This window comes from Pinus tabuliformis, chromosome 9 (assembly GCF_031772625.1).
Source record: "Pinus tabuliformis cultivar Carrire ecotype Pingquan chromosome 9, CPIR1, whole genome shotgun sequence".
NCBI lineage: Eukaryota > Viridiplantae > Streptophyta > Pinopsida > Pinales > Pinaceae > Pinus > Pinus tabuliformis.
Window position 1 is genome coordinate 1,748,564,419 of NC_142307.1, and position 20,079 is coordinate 1,748,584,497.

At 35.7% G+C, this 20,079-nt stretch overlaps 1 pseudogene across 1 annotated transcript; it reads right to left on the reverse strand.

Moving 5' to 3' along the window:
• Positions 1-18,071: 18,071 nt before the first annotated feature.
• Positions 18,072-19,625, reverse strand: LOC149155701 (xyloglucan endotransglucosylase protein 7-like; annotated as a pseudogene). Its single transcript, XR_016263479.1, has 4 exons — positions 19,307-19,625; positions 19,102-19,202; positions 18,597-18,790; positions 18,072-18,514 (listed from the first exon to the last, which is right to left on the reverse strand). The product of XR_016263479.1 is annotated as a xyloglucan endotransglucosylase protein 7-like (transcript).
• Positions 19,626-20,079: the final 454 nt, after the last annotated feature.

Genomic DNA, 20,079 nt, shown 5'->3' on the forward strand with positions numbered 1-20,079 from the left:
TGATGTCTGATATAGCTGCGGAATTATAAGTCAGGATTTGCAGATCTGTACGCAGGTTGTCTTTGGCAAAAGAGCGTATACACGCAGGTTGGGTTTGTCCAAGTAGCATATACAATGTGATGGATGATATTTGAAGATGAATTTGGATCTGGTTATTGTTATGTTGTTGACAGGGTTTCAGTGATTTAGTATTGGGTGATTCAGAGATTGATGATGCAGGTTTTTTATGGATCCAGTATGAAAATATATGAAACGTGGTCCTGGTAAGATCGTAGAATTCAGTAGGCTGGTGCCTACCTACTGGTAAACATATCAGCCAGTATAAGAGCCATGGGGTTGTAGCTCCCTTCCAGGAGCAGCTAGAGAACGAGTAAATGTTGGAGCATTCTGTAGGCAGGCACCTACGTACTAGTAAATGGATCAGCTAGTACAAGAGCTAAGAGGGTTGTAGCCCTCTGCAGGTTGTAGACTGCGTGCTGGTAAAGGACTGCACCAGTACATTGTAAAGGAAGTTTCTTATTAAAGGAAGATAGAAACAAATTGCAGCAGGTGGTTTTCACCCACATTGGGTTTCCACCTTATATCATGGTGTTCATGTGTGTGCCTTATTTGTGATGATCTGTTCTGTTATACTGCACCTGTTTACTGTTAATATGGTTAATAATGTTCTGATGCATTTACTGAAGATAAGCTAACTGAATCATAAGATTACTGCATGTACGCTAGTTGCCCTTAATGAAGTCGTGTATATACGCTGATATCCTTAACTTAAGCTGCGTGTATGAATCTAAGTATGAAATTGAAAAGTTTTATATGATCTGATAATACTGATTCACCCCCCCTCTCAGTATTATTTCCAACAATTGGTATCAGAGCAGGTCCTTTGATAGAAGCTTGATCGCTTGAAGGAGATCCGTGGAACAATGGGAAAGAAGCTTAAGAAGAAAGCTCATAAGAAGAAGAAAATATCTCAGAAGGACTATGAAAGTGGGAGAATCGATTGGGGATTAGGTATAAGAAGCTCTTCAGATTTAGAATTAGATTCAGAATCATTATCAGGTATGAATATGTTATCCTCTGATGTTCTAGCTATATTTCCTTCTGAAAGAGATGGAAGTGATAGTGAAACTACTGAACTTGCTCTTATGGGTGAACAAGAAAGATATCAAATAGAGGAAGAATTTAAAAGGCTGACAGACAAAATTAGAGATCAACGAGATCTATTGAACAAAAGGGAATGTGACTTCAAAGAAGAAGCTACCAAACTAAAGGCCCAACTTGAAGAAGGAAATAAGGTAAGAAAACTACTCAAGGACAAGGAAGCCCAATGTCAAAAATTGCAGCATGAAGTGACATCATTAAGAAAAGAAGTCAACGAAAGAAGCAAAACCATCAAGAAACTCAAAGATAGATCCAACTACTATGAAAATCTTGAAGCTACAATCCTCTCACTAAAGGGAGATCTTGAAGAATCAAGGAAGCAGAATGAAGATCTACATCAAGCAATTGAAAAACAAGACAATGAAGTCATCAGCTTAAAATCCCAGCTGGAATGTACCTTCCAAGTTCGTCAAATGCAGTAGGATCTGAATGAAGAACAAGAAAAGGAGATTCTCAAACTAAGAGAACAAATGGAAGAAGGAAGAAAAGATGAAGAAGATTTGAAAAAGCAATCTCTTGAAAAGGAAGAACAACTTCAGGATGAGGTAAATATCTTGAAAGGTAAAATAGAAGAAAAGGATAAGCTTTTACGATTTCAAGATAGCTCTAAAGTCTTGGATGATATTCTTAGTAGTCAAAGATCTCCTGCTATAAAGACTGGTCTTGGTTTCCATGAATCTATTGAAGGTGAATCTAGTTCACAATGGGAGGCAAGGAACTCTAAAGAGAAATCTAAAGTGATCAATGAAGAAATGAAAGATCCATCTCATCATCAACCAAGGAAAGAGATTCTTCAAAGAAAATCTTTTACTTCTCCTATGAATAATGTTGAATGTTATGTATGTCATAATCTTGGACATGTTGCAGTGAGATGTGGAAGAAGAAGAGTTCAAGAATATCATGCAGAAAGATCATCACATTCAAGGTACTTTAATGGATATTGCTTTGCTTGCAATAAGTTTGGTCACAAAGCTGCTGATTGCTATAGGAGGAATATGAAACATGTAAGATTTTATGCATGTAACAATCTTGGAAATATAGCAAAGGAATGCAAGAACAAAGGACAGACATCACACCAAAAGGAGAAAACATCATCACAATTGAAGATATGGAAGAAGAAGGAAGTTCAGCCAGAAAGATGTGGCACAACACAAAATACTCAGGTTCAACACAACGCAGACATAATAAACTCAGAGGGAGCTGAAGGTGTAAAACTTCAGTGTCCTGAAACTCATACGCAAGTTTCATAAATTGAAGTCGCGTATATACGCGAGTTATACACTGCAAAGTCGCATATATTTCAGTCTGTGGAAAAGCAGTGGGGACAGGCTCAGAAAAGGGGTATGATATGATTCAATCCAGTATCTGCTCTATTGGTTAACAATTACAGTCTGTTGAGAATGTCTAGAAATGACTTGATACTTGTAAGATGCTAGAAGTGTTTAATCCTAACTTGATGATGATGATGTCTTGATGCTTACTACTGATGTATGCATGTTCAGATCTAACAGCAAACATATGGCATAGGTTGAGGGGGAGAATATGCCTTTAATATTGCATTATTGGCATTATGGATTAATAGTCCTTGGTGATGTTACTTATATGGCTAAATGATATATCTTGCTATGATGTGGTTGTTAGTAGTCCATGATAAAATATCATATGATTCTTTGGGGTTTCATAGTTGATGTTCAGATCAGATTTATGGTTGACTCATTGATGATGCATATATGGTGCTTACATGGTGATGTTCATAAGGATAAGGAAAAGTACAAAGCTTGAATACGCATCTTCCTCACTTGATGATGAGTCACCCATATGCTGTTGTCGTCATATGCATAAAGATCATACAGTTATGATGCAGGCACTCATCGGGATAAGGATTGTTGTTGTTGATGATATCAAGAAGTTTTGTCAAAAGAGTTTGAGCTCAAGATACATAGTGCTGATACATGGATGACTCCTCAAAGTCACTTTGTTGGAGACATGATGATGAGTTCATATCTATATGATGATAGGTTGATACTTACATACGTTGGTTGATGCAGATGTTCCCAAGTAATGATACTTGGATCATGTAGAGCTTGATGAAATGGCTATGGTGGTTTCACACATGATATAATGTGAATGACTCTGAATTCTGGTCAAAGGGATGAATTGATGCAGACATACCTTGTTATAGGTTGATGACTTATTCTCTACTGGACATTTACAGGTTGCTGATATGAAAATTTGTGTACGCGAGTTGGATAAGGACTATCCGCGTATATACACTTGTTTATGTATATACAGTCGCGTATATGATAATTTGAAGGAAATCAGTGGGTCAAACTCAGAATGAGAAGATTCTGATATGGGTCTAACAGAGACCATATGGCACAGGTTCAGGGGGAGCAGATTAACATCTAATAATGCATTGTTGGCTTTTGGTTCTAGTTCACAGCTGTTGCTAGTTTCAGGTGGAACAGAGGTAGATGGAGAACGGAAGGAGAACATGATTGCTAATATATACAGTGATTGACAGATGCTACTGATAGTAGTTATTAATGATTTGCATAGTCTTGATATTTCATCTCTATGTCATATATCTCTTTTATGTGGTATCTCTTTCATGGTGTCAAGGTCATGTAACAGCCTATATTGGTTTCCCCACTATGCCTGGGATGAAGATGTAATGTAATTGGTTGTCATATGTAAACTTATGAAGTATCCCCACTTAGTTGGGAGGTTGATCCCCACTTGGTTGGGTGAAGGATGTATGTATAAGTCTTTGGTGTTAGGAAGGTCACTTATGATGTATAGAGTTGTGTTCTTTCTTGTAGAACATCTTTTTGCAGATCTTTCCTTCAGTCAGGAAGAGCACACTTCAGCAATACAGAGACTTGGCATGGACAGATTGGTACACTTTGGCATATACAAAGGGGGAGCACATTTGGAGATTTCAGCAGGTACTCAGGGGGAGTATGGACAACAGAATGTTTATCAAGGAAAGAGAATATCTTGGTCCACCCTTTGCCCTTGATGTCAAAGGGGGAGAGTGATTTGGTGTTGTTGCCATCAAGTCCAAAGGGGGAGATTGTTGGCATTATGAGACAAGTGTTGTACTTGATGGCAACCCTCTCATAGAAGAACATCTCAATTACATATAACTAGATCAATCTACATATGTGACTAAATACATGGGATGCAGGACAGCTCAAAGGAACAAGAAGATCAAGTTCTAAGTGTAACGAGTTAGCTTTGCCATCATGTCCAAAGGGGGAGATTGTTGGCATTATGAGACAAGTGTTGTCCTTGATGGCAAATCACACTGATGACAAATCATAGTGCAGAAGGATAGTAGCAAGCAATTGATGATCAGACTATAAGAAGAAGAGAAAATTCATATACACAGGTTCATTAAGCCCAAGTCGCATATACACGCAGGTTCGTTATATACCAAGTCGCGTATACGCAGGTTCGCTATATACCAAGTAGGGTATACATTCCAGTTCATTAATGGAAAAGAGCGTACGTGTCAGAAAGCTTACTTTTGGTCCGTGGTAGTTAGTCCTCGGTACTTGAGCCTATGTTTTTGAACGAAAGTATCTCGACAGACGTGTTGATCCCTAGTATTGAGTTGATGGTATTGTTTTACTATGGTTTTGGACCGTGGTATTATGAAAGGCCTAAACCTATATAAGGAGAAGATCATTAGGCCAAATGGGGTGAGTGAGTAATGAATATCTGATGAAGTGTGAGATCCAAATGCTGGTTATGGGTTGGTGATCTGAACCATGGTTTCACTCATGTGGAGGATGATGAACTATGGAACGGGATCTCAAGGCTTGGAATGATTATCTTCATATGGGTTGACTGTGGATAGACTAGATCTATTGACGCATGTTTATTGTTATGATCTAGGTATGTTTTGATGTCTGATATAGCTGCGGAATTATAAGTCAGGATTTGCAGATCTGTACGCAGGTTGTCTTTGGCAAAAGAGCGTATACACGCAGGTTGGGTTTGTCCAAGTAGCGTATACAATGTAATGGATGATATTTGAAGATGAAGTTGGATCTGGTTATTGTTATGTTGTTGACAGGGTTTCAGTGATTCAATATTGGGTGATTCAGAGATTGATGATGCAGGTTGCTTTATGGATCCAGTATGAAAATATATGAAACGTGGTCCCGGGAAGATCGTAGAGTTCAGTAGGCTGGCGCCTACCTACTGGTAAACATATCAGCCAGTACAAGAGCCAGGGGGTTGTAGCTCCCTTCGAGGAGCAGCTGGAGAACGGGTGAAGGTTGGAGCATTCGGTAGGCAGGCACCTACGTACTAGTAAATGGATCAGCTAGTACAAGAGCTAAGAGGGTTGTAGCCCTCTGCAGCTTGTAGCCTGCGTGATGGTAAAGGACTGCACCAGTACATTGTAAAAGAAGTTTCTTATTAAAGGAAGATAGAAACAAATTGCAGCAGGTGGTTTTCACCCACATTGTGTTTCCACCTTATATCATGGTGTTCATGTGTGTGCCTTATGTGTGATGATCTGTTCTGTTATACTGCACCTGTTTAATGTTAATATGTTTAATAATGTTCTGATGCATTTACTGAAGATAAGCTAACTGAATCATAATATTATTGCACGTACGCTAGTTGCCCTTAACGAAGTCGCGTATATACGTTGATATCCTTAACTTAAGCTACGTGTATGAATCTGAGTATGAAATTGAAAAGTTTTATCTGATCTGATAATATTGATTCACCCCCACCTCTTAGTATTATTTCCAACAATTGGTATCAGAGCAGGTCCTTTGATAGAAGCTTGATCGCTTGAAGGAGATCCGTGGAACAATGGGAAAGAAGCTTAAGAAGAAAGCTCATAAGAAGAAGAAAACATCTCAGAAGGACTATGACAGTGGGAGAATCGATTGGGGATTAGGTATAAGAAGCTCTTCAGATTCAGAATCATTATCAGGTATGAATGTGTTATCCTCTGATGTTCTGGCTATATTTCCTTAGGAAAGAGATGGAAGTGATAGTGAAACTACTGAACTTGCTCTTATGGGTGAACAAGAAAGATATCAAATAGAGGCAGAATTTAAAAGGCTGACAGACAAAATTAGAGATCAACAAGATCTATTGAAAAAAAGGGAATGTGACTTCAAAGAAGAAGCTACCAAACTAAAGGCCCAACTTGAAGAAGGAAATAAGGTAAGAAAACTACTCAAGGACAAGGAAGCCCAATGTCAAAAATTGCAGCATGAAGTGACATCATTAAGAAAAGAAGTCAACGAAAGAAGCACAACCATCAAGAAACTCAAAGATAGATCCAGCTACTATGAAAATCTTGAAGCTACAATCCTCTCACTAAAGGGAGATCTTGAAGAATCAAGGAAGCAGAATGAAGATCTACATCAAGAAATTGAAAAACAAGACAATGAAGTCATCAGCTTAAAATCCCAGCTGGAATGTGCCTTCCAAGTTCATCAAATGCAGCAGGATCTGAATGAAGAACAAGAAAAGGAGATTCTCAAACTAAGAGAACAAATGGAAGAAGGAAGAAAAGCTGAAGAAGATTTGAAAAAGCAATCTCTTGAAAAGGAAGAACAGCTTCAGGATGAGGTAAATATATTGAAAGGTAAAATAGAAGAAAAGGATAAGCTTTTACGATTTCAAGATAGCTCTAAAGTCTTGGATGATATTCTTAGTAGTCAAAGATCTCCTGCTATAAAGACTGGTCTTGGTTTCCATGAATCTATTGAAGGTTAATCTAGTTCACAAGGTGAGGCAAGGAACTCTAAAGAGAAATCTAAAGTGATCAATGAAGAAATGAAAGATCCATCTCATCATCAACCAAGGAAAGAGATTCTTCAAAGAAAATCTTTTACTTCTCCTATGAATAATGTTGAATGTTATGTATGTCATAATCTTGGACATGTTGCAGCCAGATGTGGAAGAAGAAGAGTTCAAGACTATCATGTAGAAAGATCATCACATTCAAGGTACTTTAATGGATATTTCTTTGCTTGCAATAAGTTTGGTCACAAAGCTGCTGATTGCTACAGGAGGAATATGAAACATGTAAGATGTTATGCATGTAGAAATCTTGGACATATAGCAAAGGAATGCAGGAACAAAGGACGGACATCACACCAAAAGGAGAAAAAATCATCACAATTGAAGATATGGAAGAAGAAGGAAGTTCAGCCAGAAAGATGTGACACAGCACAAAATACTCAGGTTCAGCACAACACAGACATAATAAACTCAGAGGGAGCTGAAGGTGTAAAACTTCAGTGTCCTGAAACTCATACGCAAGTTTCATAAATTGAAGTCGTGTATATACGTGAGTTATACACTGCAAAGTCGCGTATATGTCAGTCTATGGAAAAGCAGTGGGGACAGGCTCAGAAAAGGGGTCTGATATGATTCAATCCAGTATCTGCTCTATTGGTTAACAATTACAGTCTACTGAGAATGTCTAGAAATGACTTGATACTTGTAAGATGCTAGAAGTGTTTAATCCTAACTTGATGATGATGATGTCTTGATGCTTACTACTGATGTATGCATGTTCAGATCTAACAACAAACAGATGGCACAGGTTGAGGGGGAGAATATGCCTTTAATATTGCATTATTGGCATTATGGATTAATAGTCCTTGGTGATGTTACTTATATGGCTAAATGATATATCTTGCTATGATGTGGTTGTGAGTAGTCCATGATAAAATCTCATATGATTCTTTGGGGTTTCATAGTTGATGTTCAGATCAGATTTATGGTTGACTCATTGATGATGCATATATGGTGCTTACATGGTGATCTTCATAAGGATAAGGAGAAGTACAAAGCTTGAATACACATCTTCCTCACCTGATGATGAGTCACTCATATGCTTCTGTCGTCATATGCATAAAGATCATACAGTTATGATGCAGGCACTCATGGGGATAAGGATTGTTGTTGTTGATGATATCAAGAAGTTTTGTCAAAAGAGTTTGAGCTCAAGATACATAGTGTTGATACATGGATGACTCCTCAAAGTCACTTTGTTGGAGACATGATGATGAGTTCATATCTATATGATGATAGTTTGATACTTACATATGTTGGTTGATGCAGATGTTCCCAAGTAATGATACTTGGATCATGTAGAGCTTGATGAAATGGCTATGGTGGTTTCACACATGATATAATGTGAATGACTCTGAATTCTGGTCAAAGGGATGAATTGATGCAGACATACCTTGTTATAGTTTGATGACTTATTCTCTACTGGACATTTACAGGTTGCTGATACGAAAATTTGTGTACGCGAGTTGGATAAGGACTATCCGCGTATATACGCTTATTTATGTAGATACAGTAACGTATATGATAATTTGAAGGAAATCAGTGGGTCAAACTCAGAATGAGAAGATTCTGATATGGGTCTAACAGAGACCATATGGCACAGGTTCTGGGGGAGCAGATTAACATCTAATAATGTGCTGTTGGCTTTTGGTTCTAGTTCACAGTTGTTGCTGGTTTCAGGTGGAACAGAGGTAGATGGAGAATAGAAGGAGAACATGATTGCTGATATATACAGTGATTGACAGATGCTGCTGATAGTAGTTATTAATGATTTGCATAGTCTTGATATTTCATCTCTATGTCATATATCTCTTTTATGCGGTATCTCTTTCATGGTGTCAAGGTCATGTAACGGCCTATATTGGTTTCCCCACTATGCCTGGGATGAAGATGTAATGTAATTGGTTGTCATATGTAAACTTTTGAAGTATCCCCACTTAGTTGGGAGGTTGATCCACACTTGGTTGGGTGAAGGATGTATGTATAAGTCTTTGGTGTTAGAGGGTCACTTATGATGTATAGAGTTGTGTTCTTTCTTGTAGAACATCTTTTTGCAGATCTTGCCTTCAGTCAGGAAGAGCACACTTCAGCAGTACAGAGACTTGGCATGGACAGATTGGTACACTTTGGCATATACAAAGGGGGAGCACATTTGGAGATTTCAGCAGGTACTCAGGGGGAGTATGGACAACAGAATGTTTATCAAGGAAAGAGAATATCTTGGTCCACCCTTTGCCCTTGATGTCAAAGGGGGAGAGTGATTTGGTGTTGTTGCCATCAAGTCCAAAGGGGGAGATTGTTGGCATTATGAGACAAGTGTTGTACTTGATGGCAACCCTCTCAGAGAAGAACATCTCAATTACATATAACTAGATCAATCTACAGATGTGACTAAATACATGGGATGCAGGATAGCTCAAAGGAACAAGAAGATCAAGTTCTAAGTGTAACGAGTTAGCTTTGCCATCAAGTCCAAAGGGGGGGATTGTTGGCATTATGAGGCAAGTGTTGTCCTTGATGGCAAATCACACTGATGACAAATCATAGTGTAGAAGGATAGCAGCAAGGAATTGATGATCAGACTATAAGAAGAAGAGAAAATTCATATACGCAGGTTCATTATGCCCAAGTCGCATATACACGCAGGTTCGCTATATACCAAGTCGCGTATATGCAGGTTCGCCATATACCAAGTAGGGTATACATGCAGGTTCATGAATGGAAAAGAGCGTACATGTCGGAAAGCTTACTTTTGGTCCGTTGTAGTTAGTCCTCGGTACTTGAGCCTATGTTTTTGGACCAAAGTATCTCGACAGACGTGTTGATCCCTAGTATTGAGTTGATGGTATTATTTTACTATGGTTTTGGACCGTTGTATTATGAAAGGCCTAAACCTATATAAGGAGAAGATCATTAGGCCAAATGGGGTGAGTGAGTAATGAATATCTGATGAAGTGTGAGATCCAAATGCTGGTTATGGGTTGGTGATCTGAATCATGGTTTCACTCATGTGGAGGATGATGAACTATGGAACGGGATCTCAAGGCTTGGAATGATTATCTTCATATGGGTTGACTGTGGATAGACTAGATCTATTGACGCATGTTTATTGTTATGATCTGGGTATGTTTTGATGTCTGATATAGCTGCGGAATTATAAGTCAGGATTTGCATATTTGTACGCAGGTTGTCTTTGGCAAAAGAGCGTATACACGCAGGTTGGGTTTGTCCAAGTAGCGTATACAATGTGATGGATGATATTTGAAGATGAAGTTGGATCTCGTTATTGTTATGTTGTTGACAGGGTTTCAGTGATTCAGTATTGGGTGATTCAGAGATTGATGATGTAGGTTGTTTTATGGATCCAGTATGAAAATATATGAAACGTGGTCCTGGGAAGATCGTAGAGTTCAGTAGGCTGGCGCCTACCTAGTAGTAAACATATCAGCCAGTACAAGAGCCAGGGGGTTGTAGCTCCCTTCCAGGAGCAGCTGTAGAACGAGTAAAGGTTGGAGCATTCTGTAGGAAGGCACCTACGTACTAGTAAATGGATCAACTAGTACAAGAGCTAAGAGGGTTGTAGCCATCTGCAGGTTGTAGCCTGCGTGCTAGTAAAGGACTGCACCAGTACATTGTAAAAGAAGTTTCTTATTAAAGGAAGATAGAAACAAATTGCAGCAGGTGGTTTTCATCCACATTGGGTTTCTACCTTATATCATGGTGTTCATGTGTGTGCCTTATGTGTGATGATCTGTTCTGTTATACTGCACCTGTTTACTGTTAATATGGTTAATAATGTTCTGATGCATTTACTGAAGATAAGCTAACTGAATCATAAGATTATTGCATGTATGCTAGTTTCCCTTAACGAAGTCACGTATATACGCTGATATCCTTAACTTAAGCTGCGTGTATGAATCTGAGTATGAAATTGAAAAGTTTTATCTAATCTGATAATACTGACTCACCCCCCTCTCAGTATTATTTCCAACAATGTAGAAGCAACCTTGGCCACATTCGCAATGTCTGGTGATTCTTCGCAGAGTCATTTTGTGATATGGAAAATTGTGTCCAACGATTGTTTTGCTAGTTCATTTCTAGTGTCGTTAGCTCACACTTATGAGAATTTGCTACAAGTAGCAGATTGTAGACTTGTAATTGCAGGTGTGGTGTTGAGATTTCATTTTATAATGCCCTCCACCAAAATCCCATTGTTTCAGTCCCATTTGATGAGATTTTGTTGCATACTGGTGTCGAGGTTGAATATCTTATAGAATTTTGATGGGTTCATAGAATTTACTGTTGCGATCCCCCATTTTCTGATCGACCTAGTGGCCCATCTCTGTGTGGCTGGAGCGTGAGGATTGCAGGAGTTGATCGCATGTGTTTATACAAGCACAAGAAGGTTAGGGCGACGCTAGGCTATGTCTTCCACTGCCTGGATAGCACTGTCATCATGGTGGTGGAGAGAACCGAGAGCATCGTGACATTCAATTGTGGTGCTTTGGTGTGGCTGCTAGAGTAGACTAAAGTGTGTAGCTGTGAGCGTGGTGGATCGATTTCCAGATCTGAAACTAATAGGGGAGAAAATGGGTCTTCAAAGTAACCTGAAAGAGTCTCATAGAAAAATAAGGAGAAAGCATCAAAGGAGAAATGAAAAATATTGTTTTGCTGAATTTAGTGATGTGTTTCACGTTGATGTTTATGGACCAGTAGCTGATCAAGATGCAGATTTGGAATTTGGTGAGATTATTAAATGGTTAAATTTACCATTTGTTTTCAAGTATGAATTATGAAATATGGGAAAATGAAATGAAAACATTATTATGGAAGGTAAATTTACTGGATTATGTTTAAGATGTTATTAATGATAGTGGAGATGCATCAACATTAAGTCTTATATCATCTGCATTAGATGATAACATAATACTCAGCATAATATATGAATATGGAGAGGTTTTTAGTGTAAAATTCTTATGGGATGTTTTAGAAATGAAACAATGTTGAATGACGACAATCATGTTGAAGATATTGCTCTTGAAAATGATCCCATATTTTATTGTAAAACTGAAGATGAAATGATGGGTGATGAATATGTGTCTATAACTGAAACTTGTGATGATGAAAACACATCCATTATTGTAGAACCTGAAAGCTTTCTAGATGAAAAAATCAAGTTTGATTAGACTTATATACCTCATGATGAGTGGATCAATTTGATAATTAAAAAAATTCTTATTGATGAATCACTGTTTGGTGAGAAAGAAGGCCTATCTTCACATACGGATCAAATGCAGAACATGCTTGCAGCAACAGAACTAAGTGAAGAGGCTGAAGGCATAACTATGACAATAGAGTGGGATGGAGTAGGGAGAGATGGAGAAATGAAATCTCTCCTAAAGGAGTAGGAAAATAAAAGGAAATGTGGTCCTCTTTATAAATCTAACATTTTTTTTTGTGTGCAGATATTGGGAGACAAGAAAAAGCAATTGAAGAATCCTAAGAACCTACAACATCAAATGTAAAGAAAATTAGTATATACTCAAAGAAGAGGATAAGAGTTCATGTGTCCCTATGGAGGGGGAGAAACATGAAAATGAGGCGAAGCTCCATCATTTTCTTATGGCAAATAAAGTGAAGATGAAGCTTCATCCACAAATGAACAAGTATGGGCTCTGTTGCAAGAAGACAAAAATGAAAGCTCTATCTTTTACCATTGTAATCTTAGCTGAGAATGAAACCAACAGGCATCGTATGTCATTTGAGTTTTTTAGTGAACCCTTTATCCATTACGGGTGAGTGTTAGCATTAATGGAGAAAGTTAGTTTTTGTATGTTTAAGTGTTTGTTGCTTTAGAATATGATTGAGATCCTATTTGTTAGGAAGTGGTTCAAACCACCCGATATTGTGAAAGCCTATTTATTCGAGGTTCATCTAACTCATTGAAATATAGGGCGTGTATGAGTGTTTGTACATTTTCCAGCTATCTCACCTGGAGAGCCAGTTACTATATAGTTTGTATATTCAATTTTTCATCACTAATGCACTGATTTCCTTGATTAACCATGTATGAAAAGGTTATGGGTCAACTTTAACTTAAGAAATTAAACGAATTATAAATTAATGCTATAAATAATAATGAGGAACTTATGAGGAACTTATTAGAATTGGAATAATCTCAAATAGCGAGGAAATTGGTGGGTGGGAAGGCAAGTGGCACGAATATAATTTTTTAAATTTATTAAAAGTAATTGACCATTTCGCTAAATATAATTTTCTTATATATAAATGAATTTTGTAAATAATAATGAAGAACTCATCATGGAGGAACTTAGTAGAATTGGAATAATATCAAATCCCTAGGAAATTGGTGGGATGGCACAAATCTAATTTTTTTTAATTTATTATAATTCAATGCAACGTAGAAAACCATGTAATACATTGATAAGGAATAAACTAACCATATGTTGAACATATTCCCTTGAGAATAAATCTAGGCCCTCAATTAAAAAATAAATAAAAAACGGACAGATTTTCATCTATCTTAAGTTGAAATGAAAGGCCTTAGGCAATAAGAAAAAAGTTGTATCTTTTTATAGGTTTCGAAAATCCAAATGTTATGGGTCAAGTTTAAATTAAGAAAAAAAATTGAATTACACATGTTAATGTAAAATGGACCATTTTGCTAAATAAATTGTTCTTATATATAAATAAATGTTATAAATAATAATGAGAAACTTATCATAGAGGAACTTATTAGAATTGGAATAATCTCAAATCCCTAGGAAATTGGTGAGTGGGAAGACACCTAACACAAATCTAATTTTTTAATTCATTAAAAGTCAATGCCAACAAACAACTATTTAGTACACTACAGTCATTAATAAGCATGAAGACTAACCATATGAGCATGAAGATTAAGCATGTGTTTTGCATATTCCCCTCAAAATCAATATAGACCCTCAATTAAACAAATAAATAAAAAAGTCGACATATTCTCAACATCATTTTGTTTAAGAGAAGCCTAGATCTCACAAATGGAATTGAGTGGCACACCCTCAATTAAACAAATAAAAAAAAGTCAAGTCCTCAACATCGTTTTGTTTCACAGAAGCTGGCACACCCTCAATTAAACAAATAAAAAAAAGTCAAGTCCTCAACATCGTTTTGTTTCACAGAAGCCTAGATCTCACACATGGAATTGAGTGGCACACGTTAGAATTGAAATGAGAATGATTTGATTTCACAATCTTATAATTCTTACAACAATTACAATAAAGATATTGCAGAAAAAGTTGTTTATTTTCAAGTAAGAATCATTTATTCATAATATTCATCGTTTCATTGAATTTATAGACTCGAAAAAATTGGGTTATAATATAACATTAATGTTAATTAACACCGGGCCACAATCTTTTTAATTCATTTGATTACGTTAAAACTTTTTAATTCATGTGATTACAGTTTTTATTTTAGGAGAGTGGGTTTTATTTTCCACGTGTTCCAGAAAGAGCAAAAATGATGGGACGACAAAGGGTCTTATCTGCATGCAAGTTCAACTCAATTGAAGGAAGGCTGTATGTGATCATGATTGCAAAATAAAAAGATCATTGCAAAGTAAGAAGAAAATAAAATGAATCAATCAACTTTTAAGTAAATAAAATTAAAATATTTTAAAAAATAAATAAAATTAATATTTTACAATATTATTTAATTTTTATTTAAAATATTTTAAAAAATAAATAAAATAATATTGTTACAATATTATTTAATTTTTAGTCAAAGGCAAGTTAATTCAAGGTCAACCCATTTATCAAATACTTGATATCCGGCGTGGGACAAAGATAAAAATATCTTCTTGCATCTGCTCTCTAGCCATATGCACTCAAAACGCAAACGGTTTTAGATCGTAGTGATAGTGTTGTTATGTGAAAAATAGAGGAGGACCGTACGACAGGAATATGGAAGACGACCTTTGAAGACAAGGACCATACCGTGAATGTTGTTTCATTTGTGTATATATTTTAGTTATTATCAAAATTTAAATAAAATTTAAATTGTAAAATTAATGTGCTCTATAATTTATTTAAAATGTTAAATTTATTTATGTATTTAAAAATATATTTTTAAAAATCATATTTTAGTTAAAGTTATATTATGAAATTCAAATTAAATTATATCTATTAATTTAAGAAGATTTTTTGAAAAAATCACATTGTTAGTGTTTGGTTGAGGCATGTGGTTCGTGGTCAGGATAAGAAAAAGGTTAAATAAGAAGATAGGTCATCCTAAGGGATAGATGGAAATGGCTAAATTTGACCACAAAGGGAAAATTATATTGTTTATTAATTAATTAATTTATATATTATTATAACTTAACCAAACCGTTATATTTGATTAGGGGAAGGAATTATTTAATTGGTTTAAATATTTAATATTTAATTAATTAATTAAATAATTTCTTGATTCCATTATTTATTTGATATCTCATTAGGAAAAATATAACAAGTATTATGAATTGTTAATTGAAAAAAACAAAATAAATCAACAAATAAAAAAGATATTAAAAAATAAATAAATAAATAAATGTATATAAAAACAATGATAATGAATAAAAAATAATGATGATGATGATGATGATGGTTAACGTCCACTGAGACCAAACAATGGTCTATCAGAGCCAAAGAAACAAATTATTTATTTTGATTTAAGATTTTATTCCTATGCTCAAAAAGGTTGGAGAGAAGCCTCGAGAGCTCACTATAATTTTGACATTGTAAAAGGCTAGGAAGGTCAGTGTTGTAACAAAGATTGTGACACTGAGATCTAATGTGGTTGTACATGGGGCACTGGTTTTCATCCTCGATGTTCCTAATAATAATAATAATAATAATAGAAATTAAATGCCAAAGCTAAAAAAATAAATAAATAAATATTAAGAGTGAATAATTACCAATAAAAATTAATAATAAGGGTATAAAAATAAAAGGTGAGGGGTGCTTTTAAATAATAATAATAATAATAGCCATAAATAAATCAGATTACTAATAAAAAAATAAATAAACAAAGAGGCTAATCCCTTCTCTGGAAAATTACTAAAAGGAAGAATAAAAGGGAATAGAACAGAAAAAAGAAAACAAAGACAAAGAGGAGAAAAACTAAAAGGAGAGGGCCAACAGCTGCTAATTTTCTCGTTGTCATCCCTATTAATATTATTAGAAGACCTCTCAATCTCAATCGCTTCCCTAAACTTGTGGTGATGAAAATGAGAGATCTTTGCGACTACCTTAGTGTGCTCAATGCATATATGATCTTTGGTCTTCGCTGCATGTTCCGGTAAAGCAAACTTGCAGTGATGAAAATGTGAAATCTTTGTGACGACCTTAGCCTCCTCAATGCATATATGATGGTTGGTCTTTGCTGCATGTTCCGCTAAAGCAAAGGAGTTAGTTCTCCCATGCTTGATATGAGCAGCATGTTCCTTAATCCTTTGGTTAATACACCGCCATTTTTCGCCAATGTATGAGGTCTCACATGAACAAAGGATGACATAAACACCTTTCAAATCCATAGGGTTCACTTAGACCTCCCTAGTAAATTTAGTGGTTAAGATGACCTATATTACCATTTAACCTTCTTCTCAGATCTGTCTCTTCATCTTGTCCTGAAAATGAATTACACTAGCTAGTTAGAAACAGGTGGACCAAACATTGATAATGTGATTTTTTCCAAAAATCTTCATAAATTAACAAATTGTAAATCACAAAAGCTTGAATTCGAATAAACTACGCATATTATTATATATAAACATAATACTTATCCTAACCAAATATTCTATTTTTAAATCACTAATGCATTACCAAATTCGACCGAATCAGGCTGAAAAGTTCGAATATTAGGCAATTCGATTCGATTCGGTGAAAAATATGATTAGATCAATGCAGAATGTAATTAGTTTCTATTCCTAACAAAACTGACATGGATGGAGTCAGAGTCTCGTAACCAAAGAGCACATCTCCATATTCCCTTGCAGACTCGACATGCCCACAATCAGTAGAGGGAACAGATGGCAAAAACAGACATGGATGGAGTCAGAGTCTCGTAACCAAAGAGCACATCTCCATATTCCCTTGCAGACTCGACATGCCCACAATCAGTAGAGGGAACAGATGGCAAAAACATAGGATTTGCAGCCTTTAATAGGAGGAACAAAATTTACAACATAAATAACTCCTCTACAATGTGCTTTCTAAGGGATTAACTAAGAGAGCTAATCTACAGGTAGATATTTAGGTTTTAAGTTATTAATCAAAATTCACGTTATTTTTATTTTTAAGAGATAAAGAAAAGCTTTGATTTGAGGTTCTCATTTTTTTTGAAAATGATATTTATTTTTTTAAAATGATATTTTTTTGGATGTATTTGTTTTTCCAAAAACAGATTTATATAATATTATATACAATTATATTATTTATAATTATTTTAATTTATAAATAATTAAAAGAAAATAATTAGACTGTAAAAATCTAGATTTTTTTTTTTTAATTTAAAAATATAACGAATTTGTAAGTTTTATATTTTCGAATTTTTAGATATTAAATCTTAATCAATCAATTCTTTCCTTTATCGAACCGAATTTGAATTTGGTAACTATGGTGTCAACATGTTCCATGAGAGAATCATCATTTTATCTTTTACGGACATACATGACATATGTTGACATACAATAAATCCTGTTGTGTTTTCAAATTTTTTGGGTATTAAATCTTAATCAATCAATTTTTTCCCTTATCGAACCAAATTTGAACCGAATTTGAATTTGGTAACTATGCTGTCAACATGTTCCATGAGAGAATCATCATTTTATTTTTTACGAACATGCATGACATATGCTGAGATACAATAAATCCCGTTGTGTTTCAAAACGTTCAGATGGTGAGAAAAAGAACGGTAAGAGAAAATACTTTTAATTTAGCGCCTTCGATGGCAAATGAGATCAAATAAGTATTTTTAAGAGCCAACGAACAAGGACGCTTTATTGGAATGAAATCCAACAACAATCACATGGAAGCGCTGGGAATTATTTTATGGTTGTCTGGAGCATTCAACTAGAACCTGATTATTGAATCTGGCCGGATCGTTGCAGTAATCGTAAACTAGAAAATTATTGCGAACCCACTGTAATTGTCCTTGTTGGGCATAGGTAAAGCTCCTTGTTGGGCATAGGTAAAGCTCTCATAACCTGCCTGATTCCACCAGTTAGTGGGATTATTAGCCCAACACTGGGAGGAGCTGCCACTGCCTGTCCATTCACATATTTCTGTTGTGAAATTTATGTACGAAGCCACAAATGGTGCGTAAGACCAATCGATTTTCACCCGTCCACCCTGAGTTGCCCAACTATCTCCGTCCCATATGCTGCAGTACACTCATCGCTTGCCAGTTAGCGTAAGGCACACCTATGTCTTCATTGTTCCCAAAAACTTTGATAGGCAGCCCATCTACAAAAACCCTGAAATGAAGATATCAGGTGAGATTGATTCATCATAATTGAAGAAAACATTAAACCGGGTTCAGAGAAAGAGATAGCTTACACAATTTGCTGTGGGTTCCAAAGAATTGAGTAATTGTGAAAGTCTGATGTAGGATCGAACCATAAATAGAATTCTTGGTCCCTATTACCTGAACCATTTGTATAGATGTTTGCATTCAGAATATATGGCTGACCAGAAACATTTCCTTGAAATTCAAAATCAATTTCGTCGTGCCTGTCGCCTGTCGAAGATAACTGCATCATATTTTCTCCATTCGTTAGAGAACATTATAATAGTGAGAAGCTATGAATTTTAACGTAATTTTATATGAATTTAATATTTCTATATCGGATGGATAGGAGTTGAGTGAAATCAATGGATCCCAAAAATCCTCTCACTATTCTCCATAATTTTTGCCTATCATATGCTAAAATATTCCCAAAATTTACTATCAATTAACGACTTTTCTCAATAATTTCCCTCTATCAAATTACAAAAATTCCCAAAAACCTTTTACATGAATATTGGAATATTATTGAATATAAATTGCGCAAATTTATCTCACATAGAATGTTGTAACCGTTCCAGCAGAATTTTTGGGCACCAGCTTCATAAACATATCGACGCTTCCAAACAAAAATTGTGCTTTGGATTGAAATGCCGAGCCTAATTAAACAATACCCAAAAAATATCTGCTGTTATTCTATGCTTGATAGTATATTATCACGCAAACATAAAGCAATAAAAAGCTAACAATAACATTAGAATACCTGAAGCATTATTGAGAGAAAGTTGCAATTTCTCGTCGTTGTCGAAAATGTTGACGTTGTTATAACCCCATGCTATATCTATATCATTGTAAAAGTTTGCATGGACTGTGGGATATATACCAGTACTGCATGTTATAACAATCATAAGAATGAGACGGAGATAGCCAGATGGATTAGGAGTCTCCATTGATGATATTTTGTTTGATAGGTATTGAGGATACAACAGTTGCACACTAGTCTAATTGAGTGCCTATTTGATTTGGGTTTGCAACAGAATGAATAGGGATTGAAGAACTTGTTTGCAGATGGATCATGTCTGGACAATTATATTATAGGAAGGGTATATGTGTAATTGTTTAGTAAGCTGTTGAAATCATGAACATATCTGAAAGGAATGAAATATACATTAAAAATTATAATCCAGCTTAGGCAGGGTAGGCCGTCACGCAGTTTAGCCCATGACGACACTCTCTCATGAACCATGCAGGGGAGGGTATGATTGTAACTGTGGCGGTACGTAGTTGAAATCTTGGAACGATCAACAGAAAACAAATATACATTCAAAATTGCAACCGGCGTACAAGTGATTGGGTGTGACGCGGTTTAGCCCTAGATGTCTCCCACTCATCAATCAGGACTCTCTCCAGGCCAAGGCTCAGCGTTTACATTGCGGAGAATTAGCGATTACGTACGAAAAATTGCTAATGCAGCAGAGCTGGAAATGCTAGTAGTGGATGGGACACAAACGGAACCAGACCGATAGAGCGTGAATT